The 13,083-nt window shown below is 39.7% G+C and overlaps 1 pseudogene; it reads left to right on the top strand.

Moving 5' to 3' along the window:
- Window positions 1-863: 863 nt before the first annotated feature.
- On the top strand, window positions 864-10,921 carry LOC127222957 (asparagine synthetase domain-containing protein 1-like; annotated as a pseudogene).
- The last annotated feature ends 2,162 nt before the right edge of the window (window positions 10,922-13,083 follow it).

The following is a 13,083-nucleotide window of genomic DNA, read 5'->3' as shown; positions in this document are numbered from 1 at the left end:
CTTCCATGGCCTCCAAATCAGCTCCTGCCTTCAGATCCCTGCCTTGTTTGAGTTCCTGCCCTGACTTCCTTTGCAGATACACTGTGATGTGAAAGTGTAAGCCAAATAAACCCTTTCTTTCCCAAGTTGCTTGGGTCACAGTGTTTCATCACAGCAATAAAACCCTGTCTAATTTCTGTGCATGAGTGTATGTATATGGTAGCTAGGGAGATGGTTCCATGGTTAAGAGCATTTGCTACTCTTTCAGAGGACTGGAGTTTGACTCTTAGATCTATATTAGGTGGCTCACAGGTGCCTGTAACTCCAACTTCAGGGTTTCTGACATCTCTGTCCCCTGTGGCCACCTGCATTCATATGCACACTCACAGACACCAACACACACATAACTAAAAACAAACATTTTTAATTGTGATTTTTATCCCCATAACTCAAACGTAGAACAAAATGACCACTCTGAGTTCTCCCTATGCTCTGTGGTACATACAAACACACACACACACACACACACACACACACACACACACACACACAATCATCATCATATTAAGGTATTTTGAGACCAAAAAATAAAATAAGAAATCTAGAAGAGAGCTCCAAACTAAGTCCTTCTATGTACCAAGTATTATTTCATGCATCAGTAATGAAAATTGTTATTTCAAAATGATAGCAAATAAGTAAAAACAAGTGTCATTCTTCAAGCATTTTCCATGCTTAGAAGTGACTAAAGTACTACTTTAGGAATTGGGTCATTCGGTTTATAGCACCTGACAAACAGTGCCATGAAGACTGACAGAGGCAAGCTAACTAGCTCCCGGTAGCTAGTGGATACACCGCTATGATATAAACAGGGTGTATGCTGCACCATGGAATCAAATGAACTCCCAGAAATCAAGCAGGAACAAGCAGCAGTCAATCCAGAAAACAGGCAAAGTCAACAAACAGGAAGTAACAGAGAGTAGGTTCTGAGAGAACTTCCAGCTATGATGCCCAGAAACATGGGTGACTTATCTTTTAATGGTTCTTAAGTCCAGACCCCTAGGGAATTAGGACTGGCAGAGTGGTAAGGCATTTAGTGAGTTAAAAAGAAAATCTGCAAGCAAAGAAAATTTATAGACCCCCATCCTTTTCTATAAGCCAGTCGAACATACTTTAGGATGTATTTGTATTTCTGCTCACGTAGGCCTCCTGGAGTTTTTTTTTTTTTTTTTTTTTTTTGCCATTTTAAACTTGTGAAAAACAAATTGATTGATTTATGCTAATTTTCAAGAATAAAAAGCAAAAAGTGGCAGCATGGGCCCAAGGGAGCAAGCCATTCAGCTGTAGAATCATAGAATGAGCTCTTGGTGCATGAGGCCCTAAACTAAAATGTTCAGCTACCTCCATTCCCCAAAACCCCTTCCTTTGAAACCAAAATAGATGTTGCTCTAAAAATTCCAAGTGAGAAACTCAAGTGCTTAGGTTACCATGGCAATCCAATATTCTTATTATCAACTAATTGGCTACAAATTTTCAGCATCTACCACAGCTTCATCCATGGGCTGGGTTATGATTGTAACTTTTAGAAAGAGTTACAATCTGTGATACTTCTATTCACTAGTGAGTGGCCTGTTCTGATGTGTTAATTTGTTGTTCATTCTAAAGTAGGGACATCCAGGACTCGTTTCTCCAATATGAGACTTACATAAAGCACTGAAGAAAAGTGCAGGGCAGATTTCTAAATTCTGGCTAAAATAATCTGTGGCAAGGCTCAGATTACAAGAGAATCAGACCCAGAATTTGAACAATTGTTCTAAAGTATAGGGATTTTTCTTTTTCTTTCCAAGTTCTTGGTCACTTGATTTATGCATTGTAGAAAAAGGGTAAAGAATTTATGCATATAATTTCTGATAAATAAAAGCACACTGTCATGGAAAAACTTTTATTTGCTGTAGGGATACTTTCATAGTTTATATAATAATACTTATCACTAATAGAAGATGTTATCTGAAATACAATTTTAAAGAAATATATACTACATTATAACACACTTTTATTTAAGGACATGTAGGATCTTCATTGAATATTACTTGCTTGATGTAAAAAAAAAAGAAATTGATGTTTTACCAAATTTCATGCAAAATTTATGCAAACTGCATTGTAATTCTACACCTCCAGTTGAAGTTACTTTATTAATCTTTTCCCAAAATTCTTTCTCATAAAGATTATCTCACCAGAATAATGCAAAATTCATAATTTAGGTTGCCATAACAGGAGAAGTTTGTGGTCTTTCCCGGAGCTCTCTTACATGATCCCTTATTCCCCAGTGCCCTAGTCCCCTCCTCACATTCTTTGTCTTTTCTGTATATCACGGGACCTTTATCCTATTTTTTCTTAATGCAACTTTTTATTGATTCTTTGTGGACATCACATCATGCATCTTGAAGCCATTCATCTCCCCATTTCCCCACATTTTCCCTCTGCCCCTCCAACCATCCCCCTAAAACAAAACATTAAAAAAGTTAAAAGAAACGAAAGAGAAAAAAGAAAAGAAAACTATCAGCTTGGAAGCTGTTGTGTGATACACTGAGTCACACGGTATATCCTTTAGTCTACACATCGTAACTTGCAAGTGTTCATTGCAGCAAGTCATTGTTCTGGTTTGAGGCCTCTGGTTTCTGCTGCAGTATTCATACTGAGCCCTCACTGGACTCCTCTTTGATACCCTGCTGTTGACTTTTGTTGTGAAGATCCTGCATCTTTGGATCTGCAGAACCAGCTCCTTCAGGTGCTTCAGCAGATCATAAATAGGGGCGATGTGATGGGCCAACTCCTAGCCCCAGTCAACAGGGCCAGCTCTACTGTGTTGGCCTGGAGAGGTTCAAAGCCTGATTTCCTGAGTGCTACAGCATGTGAGGGGTGAGGCGGCGAGCTGCAAGGGTGGGGAGGTCATTTTTATGGCGCCTCCTTTAAACAGCATGGATGATGCAGGCAGAGGAGGCAAGAAAATTGTCAAAGGTAAGCAATAGGGGCTAGAGACACTGAGGCCAGTAGATCATACCATATAAATTATTTTGGAGGATGTTACCATTAGCAGTTTGGAGTGTTAAATGAGTGGCAAATGACAAGACACTGAACATGAGCCTCTCTGGGCTAGCAAGCTGTGACTGCAGAATCTGGCTCCCAAGTATTTATCAAAAAAAAAAAAATGATTGAGATTGATTTTATTAAAAACAACACAGAACAGAGGATCATACCTTAGCAAACATAAAGTAGAGAGAGAAGCGGCCTGTGCTAGCAGGACTCTTTATCACAAGACTACAGGATGGTGCCACCCTCACTCAGTGTGGGTCTGCCGATCTTAACTCTGGAAAATAACCCAGAGACATCATTTATTAATTAATCTATGTGTTATTTATCCAGAAAAGTTAACAAGAAAAAATAACAATCACAAGCATCTAACAAGCAGCCTTGAACTTCTGTGATATTTTATTATAAAGAAGTCAGGGGGGAACTTCCTGGAGCTTCTCTGAGCACACTAGACCTGCCTATCCATACAGGACCACTCGTAATTTCCACCTGCCTGGTCTCTGACCCCCACCACCAGTCCTCTACTGGAGTTCTGGGCCCCTCCCAGAGATCCGCCTATCTCTGTAGGACCACTCTGAGTTCCTGCTGGCTGGATCCTTGAACCCCATCACAGGGCCTCTGCCAAAGAGGCCTCAGCTGGAGAGTACTAGGCCCAGGCTAGATCTGCCTATCAGCTTAAGGAACATCCTGAGTCCCAGCCTTCAAGATCTTTGACTCCCATTGCCATTCTTCTACTGGAGTCTGATCTTTGACCACCACCGCCGGGCCCCTGCCTCTGGAGAGACCTCCTAGAGAGCTTAGACCACCCAGAGCTACAGACATAAACCTCTGACCCACCTAAGCCCACTAGGGAAGTACCATAAAGAGAGGGAGAGACCCCACCAACACATACTGGAAGAAGCTATGGGAAGACGGCAATACAAGAAAACACCTAACAACAGAAAGACAAGCATAACACCACCAGAATCTAGGGAATCTACACCAACTAGACCGGAACACAACAAAGCAAAAGAAGCAGAAGGGAACGACTTAAAAATTATCCTCATAAAAATGATAGAGGCCCTCAAAGAAGATGTGAGAAAATCCCTTAAAGAAATGGAAGAAAAAAACAAACAAAAAAGTGGAAGAAATGAACAAATTTCTTTAGGAAAGTAAAGAAAGTACACAAAGGCAAGAAAAAACAATTAAACCGGTGAAGGAAATGGTTCAAGACTTGAAAACTGAAATAGAGAAAATGAAGACAACACAAACCGAAGGAATGCTGGAAATAGGAAAACTGGGCAAATGATCAGAAACTACAGAAACAAGCATAACCAGTAGAATTCAAGAGATTGAAGAAATAACCTCAGGTGCAGAAGATAAAATAGAGGAAATGGATTCATCGACCAAAGAAAATCGTAAATCCAACAAATCCTTAACACAAAACATTCGGGAAATTTGGGACACAGTGAAAAGGCCAAACCTAAGAATAATAGGCATAGAGGAAGGTGAGGAAGCCCAGCTCAAAGGTGCCAAAAACATATTCAACAAAATCATCGAGGAAAACTTTCCCAATCTGAAGAAGAACATGGCCATGGCCATGAAAATACAAGAAGCGTACTGAACACCAAATAGACTGGACCAAAAAAAAAAAAAAAAGACCCCTCGACGTATAATAATCAAAACACTTAGCATACAGAATAAAGAAAGTAAGAGCAGCGAGGAAAAAGGGAAAAGGCCAGGTAACATATAAAGGCAGACCTATCAAAATTACACCTGACTTCTCCATGGAAACCCTCAAGGCCAGAAGGTCCTGGATAGATGTTCTACAAGTACTGAGTCCACAGATTGTTGGGAACCAGCAGTCTTATGATGGGCTGGACGCTCAAAGCCATGTCAGGCTTACCTGGCTGCTCAAGTTTTCCTTGGCTGCACAGGGGACTCAGTTATGCATGGGCAAGTTTCCTTTTTAAAGCAAGCACGCCAAGTACGCATCTCTCTTGCTCTTTCTCTCTTTCTCTTTCTTCTCTCTCCCCTGCTTTCGGTTAGCCATCAGCTACCCCCCCCACACACACACACACCCTTTCTCTCTCCTTTTTCAATAAACTCCATGTGGGTGCTGAGTCTCATGTTTGTGATTCATAGGCAATAGCTGCAGCAAAGGAACAATACGGATGCCAGCCCAGGCTACTATAGTCGGCAAAACTCCCAATCACTATAGATGGAGAAAACAAGATATTTTATGATAAAGCCAGATTTTCACAATACGTATCTACAAATCCAGCCCTACAGAAAGTTTTAGAAGGAAAGCTCCAACCCAAGGAAGTTAACTACACTCACAAAAACATAAGCAACAAATAATCCCACTTCACCAGAAACCAAGGGTAAAGCAGGACAAATATATTCACAATACCACTGCGAACAACAAATCTAAGATGAACAAACATTAACAATCAATGGTCCTTACTCTCCCTCAACATTAATGGCCTATAAAAAGACACAGGCTAACAGAATGGATACGAACACAGAATCCATCTTTCTGCTGCACACAAGAAACACATCTAAGCTTCAAAGATAGACATTACCTCAGGGTAAAGGGTTGGAAAAAGATTTTCCAATCAAATGGAACCAAGAAGCAAGCAGGTGTAGCTATCCTAATGAAGATGGTCATTTCGTATTCATCGCAGGAGAAACCCATCAACACCAAGTCTCAATTCTGAACATCTATACCCCAAATAAAAAGGCACCCATATTCATAAAACAATAAAAACTCTACTAAAAATCAAACCTCACATAAAACCTCACACACCTATACTGGGAGATTTCAACACACTACTCTCACCACTAGACAGAAACTCAACAAAGAAACAAAAGAACTAACAGAAGTTATGTCTCAACTGGGTTTAACAGACATCTATAGAACAGTCCATCCAATCACAAAAGAATATACCTTCTTCTCTGCTCCACATGGAACCTTGTCTAAAATCAGCCACATACTAGGTGGCATAACAAACCTCAACAGATACAAGAGAATAGGAATAGTCCCCTGTATCTTATCAGGCCACCATGCTCTAAAAATTGGAATTCAACAACAACACAAATCGCAGAAACCCTACAAACTCATGGAAACTGAACAATGTGGAATTGCACCATACCTGGGTCAAAGAAGAAATAAAGAAATTAGGGACTTCCTAAAATTCAATGACAATTAGGACACAACATACCGAACTTATGGGAAACCTTAAAGCAGTGTTACGAGGGAAGTCCATTGCACTAAGTGCCCAGATGAAGAAAACAGAGGATAGTCACATAAGAAAATTAACAGCACACCTGAAAGCCTTAGAACAAAAAGAAGCAAACTCACCCCAGAAGAGTAGACACCAGGAAATAATCAATTTGAGGGTTGAAGTAACATAGAAACGAGGAAAACAATACAAAAAACTCAATGCAACAAAGAGTTGGTTTGTAAGGAGTAGGTTTTTCCTCCCGCCACTGGTCTTGTCCCACCGCCATGCCAGCCCAATTTACACACTGAGACTCTGTATTTGATATAATGCTGTTGGCCATGTACTAGTTTCTTATTGGCTAGCTCTGTCTTAAGTATTAACCCATTTCTGTTAATCTAAGTACTTCCACGTGGTCTTATCTTACCAGAGAGAGAGGCCTCCGGTGTTCTGCTCTCTCCATCTTCCATCTTGATTCCTCCTTACTACTTCCTCGAATCCTCCTTGTCTCCTAGTCCCGCCTATCTTGCTTTCCTATTGGCCAACTATGCTTTATTCATTAACCAGTATGAGAAACATATTGACAGAATGACATCTCCCATCATTGGTTTTTCGAGAAAATCAACAAGATACACAAACCTTTATCCAAACTAACAAAAAAGCAGAGAGCTGATTGAGAGGCATATGAAGAATGCCTGATCCCAATTTTTAGTGACTCCAGGGCAAGTTTTATCAAAATAAAAGAGATTCACTATCTCCTATTCTTCCCTTCAGTCCTAGCTGTAACTTTAGAAAAGAATTTTACTCACTGTCTGTTCTTACACTAGAAAAGGGACCTTTAGTGATGGTACTATCATTCTCAGTTTAGGGAAAAAATGAGATTCCTTCATACAAGAAGGAAGGTGATTGTGGTCAAGTCTGTGGAAAGCACATTACAAAGTTAGACCTATTTATTTGCTACCTCCTTTCCTGTCTACTTGGTTAAGAGTGTAAATTTCATTTAACACCTTGACTTCTGTCATGGTACTCTGTGTCCTTAACAATCACCAGGTTCAGAATAAATCTCCTGATCCCATGAAAGGTGAACATCAGTGCCAAAACTAAGTGGGGAAGCTACTTTTTACATATGGGAGGTACAAATAAATGATGGGACATATATTTGCGATCTGAACTTGAAATTCTGTAAGCATGGCTTCTAGTAGAAATACTCAACTAGTAGGCAAGCATGCAGCCACTGTGGTTATTGGAACAAAATGGGCAGAAAATTTTGCCCTGATATTAGGTTGATAGAAATGGGTTAATATTTAAGATAGAGATAGCCAATAAGAAATATTAATAACCCATCAACAGGTTCACAATTAATACAGTGTCTCTGCATGTTTTGGGGGACTGATGCGGCGGTGGGACCAGGCTGCTAGTAACAAAATGGTGCCTGCAACATGGCTACTAAGAACCTCCACTTAAAACTTTACAAAAGCTTAAAAAATGATTTAAGAAACAAAAGAACAGAGACAAGCAAGGCTTCTTGATAGTAGTATTTTTCTCGTACAGGCTCTGTTTTGCTAAAGATTGGCAGAGACTTTCATGACTCCTTTAAGGGAAATTTTCTGACTCAGCATAAGCAGAAAAAAATGCACGGCTCTTTTAAGAAACCCTGCTAACAACTCAATGTATGAACAGCTGGCCGTGGCAGTGACCACATCTTCAAACCAGCAACATGCTGCTTGATGGCAGCATAGACCAAGGTGGTGAGCAATCTCACTGCTGGTGGTAAATGTACCCCTGTCATATTGGAAAGCAATGTTGCTGTTTAGCAGATAAAAGACTTGTGGCCAGAAAAAGATAAAGATTTACAGTAAAGACAGATTAAGATAAAAACCTCTAAAGGTTTACAGTGTGTTTAAAATATATGTAGGCTTGGGAGAGAAAAAGAAACAGGATAAAGTGATTAAAAAAAAAAATAGGAAGACGGTAGCTGGGTGTGGTGGCACACACCTTTAATCCCAGCACTAGGGAGACAGAGGCAAGCAGATCTCTATGATTTTCAAGGCCAGACGGTATACAGAGTGAATTCCAGGACAAACAAAAGTTACACAGAGAAACCTGTCTCAAAAAATGAAAAAATAAAAGTAAAAGAAATAGAGTAATAAAAAAAAGCCACGTGAAGATGGAAAGTACATGGACTCTGGGTACTGTATGCTATCGTGTTGTCTTTGAATTGCTCGATTGCTAAGGAAGGAGCAACTGCTGAAATACACTTGATTATCAATGCTGCTAAATTAATCCAACTTATATATATTAAAAACGCTTTGACTTCAAAATTAAGTCTAAGGACAGGTTACTGGTGAAAAGAATTTCTATTTTTGTTTCCACAGAAAATGAAAAGCTGTAGCTTCCTTCCAGACTAACATAGTTAGATCAAGAAAGACCACCTAAAGCAGTGTTCCAGATGATTCAACATTCAAAACAGCTGGGACAAGGCAACCTTGCAGACTACAGCCAGGATTTCTTCATCTTCTTAGGATCCCCCATGACAGCGCCCCCTACCTGCAGGAAGCAGTTTGGAAAGAACAACGCCCTAATTCCCAACTGACTCCAACTAACAATTTGAGCAACATAATGAGATCAACAACTAACTTATCCACCATCATGGAGCCTTCATCTAGTACCTATTGGAAACCGAAGCAAACACCCACAACTAAACACTTAGTCGAACTAGAATCCAGATGCAGAGAGGGGGGACAAGACCAGGTTGCAGAAACACATAAAGATAGCTGACCTGAACAAGGGCCCCCAGACTGATAGCTGGGAATCCAGCATGGGACTGACTCAGGCCCCCCTGAACATGGGTCTCAGCCAGAAGGACTGAGCAGTCTAAGGGATATCAGACAGTGGAACCAGGATGTATCCCTGGTGCACAAAAGGACCTTGTAGGCACATCCCCCATGGAGGGATACTCCCTTAACCTAGAGACAGGAGAGAAGTCCTAGTCCCTACTTCAAATGACCTGTCAGATTTTGATGATCCCTCCTAGCATCCCTCACCCTCCCTGGGGAGTGGATGAGGGATGGGATGGGAAGGGGGTTTCAGGGGCATGGGATGATGGGAGGGAACTGGTATTTATATGTAAAATAAGAAAAAAAAGATTAACAACTGTCAACTTGGAAAAAAAAGAATGAGTCTAATATTTGGTCATTCTTCTCTAACATGCAAGTTCCTTAGTCTTCTATTTATTTTCAAGCTTCTAACCATTACTTATAGTTTGGACTTCTTTGTCATAGCTGGTTTTGGTGTTTCAATAATTTGGGCAAAAATTTCTGCCTCTCTTTAGTTGGTGCCACAGTACCTGGGCTTGCAAACCAAGCAAGAAGTTCCAGAATCTGGAGTTCTCCAACTTGATCTCAATTCTCTTGCTGTTTACAGAAGTGTGACTTTAAAATTATAATCTTGGAAATGTGTTTCTAAGGAGAATGCTGTTGAAGAGTGTGCTAATGACTTGACTCAGACTCCAGCAGAATTGCCAGTGCTTTTATCAGTGGTAGCAAACAAAGACAAACTATAACTTTCAAAACCTATTGCTCCCTTAAATAAGATGCTGCATCAAGCTGCATTGGAAACTTGTTGTAGAAACAGTTCCAGCATCCCACATGCAAGAGAGACACTTGAAATATTTCTTATGTATAAACACATAGAAAGAGTGCTCAGCAGTTTTTTGATGTCCTGAATGTCATGGTCAAGAGTCACAGCTGATGTTTAGCTAGGGAGGAAACCTGGCATCAAAGGAATTCTTGCAAACTTGTAGTGAGGAAGCAAATGCTCCAATCCTTTATTCTGGAAGCTCTAACTCCATGGTGACCACAGCCCTTGCTGGACGGCATATTCCTTTTAGATGAGCCAACTGATCTTCTGAATGTGTCTGTTGTGACTAAATGAAAGGCTAGACCAACTATTCGTAACATAGAAAACAGCAAAACCAAAGTCTTCTCAGGGCAATGCTAGGGCTCAGGATCCTGATGACACCAAGGTGCCAGACCAAGTCACAGAAAAGGCGGGACTAAAGGAACAATAGTCTGTCAACCCTTCTCAAGCTTGGCATTTTGTTGAAATCAATATTTCTCTTGAAGAACTACAAAATCTAAGAGGAGTTCGAAGATGTCACTTAGCTCAGCCCTTGGACACACACAGTTCTGGAAGCTAGCATTGGTTACACCATCCGCTTTGCTTCTATAGGGATCTGTTGGTTATCTCGGGATGCTGTGAGGCCTTACAAGAACAGTGCAAAAGTGATCCTCCTAGGGATCAGTGTCACTTATTCTGGAAGGATTGGAAGAGGAAATAACAATAAAACTGGGTTGCATTTCTTCTAGATACCTTAGTCATGATGGTAGAGTTACTGGTGATCATGGAGGCAAGATCCCCTTTCCTGGATGAGAATGTGTGTCTTTCCTAAATTCCCTGCCACTTTGGGAGAAGGTGGACCTGGCTTTGCCCCATGGGGTTGTGGGAAGTTGGTTTTATACCTTGCAGCAGTTGAACTTAGTCTCATAGCCTCAGCCCTTCTGCACAATTGGGCCATGCAGTTTGGATCTAGAATAGCAAACTGCAAAAAAAAAATCCAGTTTTTTTCCTCTCTGAGGGACATTGCATCATAACTTGTAACAATCACCTAAAAATGCACAACTGTTGCCTTATTGTTGTGGGAAGGAAAGAACTACCAGGAGGATAGAAGCAGCACTAAGATAAAAACAGGGTACTGAAACACAGAAACTGCCAATGAGAACATTGTATGTGACTCCAGGAACAGAATAAATAAATAAATAAATAAACAAATAAATAAATAAATAAATAAATAAAAGCCACCCTGCAGATATTAACATGTTTTGATAGCTTTCCTTTTGAAGCATTATTGAGACTGTCAAGTTAGTATTTCTCTTGCCCTGAAAATGTCTGTGGTAAATTTTTCTCTTTCTTTTTTCATGGGAACTCCAAAAGCTTATCTATACACAGAAACATAAGTCACACATGATGGGTCATCATGTTCTGTGCTGAATTCTATCTCTCAGAAGACATATGCTGAAGCCTTAGCAGGTACTTCATAATGTTATTGTATTTGTAGCTAGGGACATTACTAGTGGGGAGGGGTTAGAATGCTGTATTGAGACAAGGTCCTAATCAACTCTGACTGATGTCTTCATAAGGAGAAAGTACAACACAAGCACACACAGGGTCAAGACCATTCTTGACAAGCCAAGAGCAGACTGGAGAAGAAACCAAGCTGCCTGACACCCTGATCCCTCAACCTCTAACATCTCTGGTGCCTTGTTATGGCAGCCCTAGATAATAAGCTACCCTTGGGGAGAATTTTGTCTCTATCATGATAGTAAACTGAGAATCTTAACCAAGAAAAGGAATGGATCACTACTAAACTAACTTTATATTTACGCAATTTATATTTTAATGGACAATTTTAGAGTGCATTATGGGAAAGGTGGGGAGAATCTATACTGAATTGCAGACTGACTAAGAAACAATTACCATAGTCAAGATGATCAGTACACAGACCTCTCCCTGAGAAATTAAAATAAAACAAAATACTTTTTTTTAGAGAAGTTGTTTTTATTACCTCAAGTTCAGTTTTGTGTTGAAACTAAGAGACCATGACATGGAAGTATTTCATTATCTTTAAAATGAAAAGTAACTCAGAAAAATATACAACACCGTAACCATACATAAACTAAATAAGAAATAAACCAATGAGATTAACCGATAAAAAAACAGAGAAAGTAAGGCCAGAGTTATCAGGAATCTTAGCCATTAGCTGTAACAGGCATTTCCAGATATGTCCCTTGACTCCTTCACTATTTTCCACTTCCAAATAGCACACAGAGTTTCTCAGCCAAGAAGACCAGCTGTACATAAACATGTGACACTTGTCGGCCCTTACAGTCAGCAAATTTCACTCAGCATTAATTCCAATGCTGATATTTTCCGTGATTTGTTTTGGTTTTACATTCCTTAAAGGCTAAATAAATAAATAATACAATCCTAAGCATAGGTTCTTCCAATGTTTCCTTGACCTAGCTAAAGAAATACTGGCTCAGAAGCATCTGGGGTCATTTCTGTGACCTTCACACTCTTGAGCTCCCGGCTGGCAGAGTTTTTGGATGTTTCCATTTCTGTGATGATACATAGGAAATGTTCCAAGTAACTCTTTTAAAATAGTGTAATTCTTTTAAAAAATATATATGTTGCTATAGATTATACTTAATACCAATATGTTTTTTCCAAAGTGAATTTCATTGCTTACTTATTCTTTAAGCAATTTTTAGTAAGAAAAATCAAGAATGAGCAACGATTTTTTTTTAGTACTATTTTGGTGGTGGGGTTATGGTGATTTCAGACTAAAAAAAATTCTTTGATCACCAATACCTATCATTTTTTTTATATTAAGAATTATGTGAAGTGGTATATTACAGGAGACTCTAGGAAATTTTGATTTATAGCACTCTATATTATTTTTCTTGTTATATGTATTATCATTAAATTATTTATCAGAGTTTGATTTATGGACACTGTTAACATGAAGCCGCATGAAGAAAAGATAAAGAATGGAACTGGAACGTGAGCAAAGGTAAGTGCTTCCCCTGTAAAATCTCACCATGCATGCAAACGTGAGAGCAGCAAGGGCCATGTGCCACCGTAGAAGCCAATACAGTGTTCAGATAGTGGAGAGTGAGACTGGAAAAAATTCAAATTTCATACAAGGTTGTTATTTATGTGCATAGAGAGAGGTGATGGGAGATGTCATTCTGTA

The sequence above is a fragment of the Phodopus roborovskii genome, unplaced genomic scaffold, assembly GCF_943737965.1.
Source record: "Phodopus roborovskii unplaced genomic scaffold, PHOROB, whole genome shotgun sequence".
NCBI lineage: Eukaryota > Metazoa > Chordata > Mammalia > Rodentia > Cricetidae > Phodopus > Phodopus roborovskii.
Note: the sequence above shows the minus strand (reverse complement) of the source record. Positions and strands in the feature narration are given on the sequence as shown.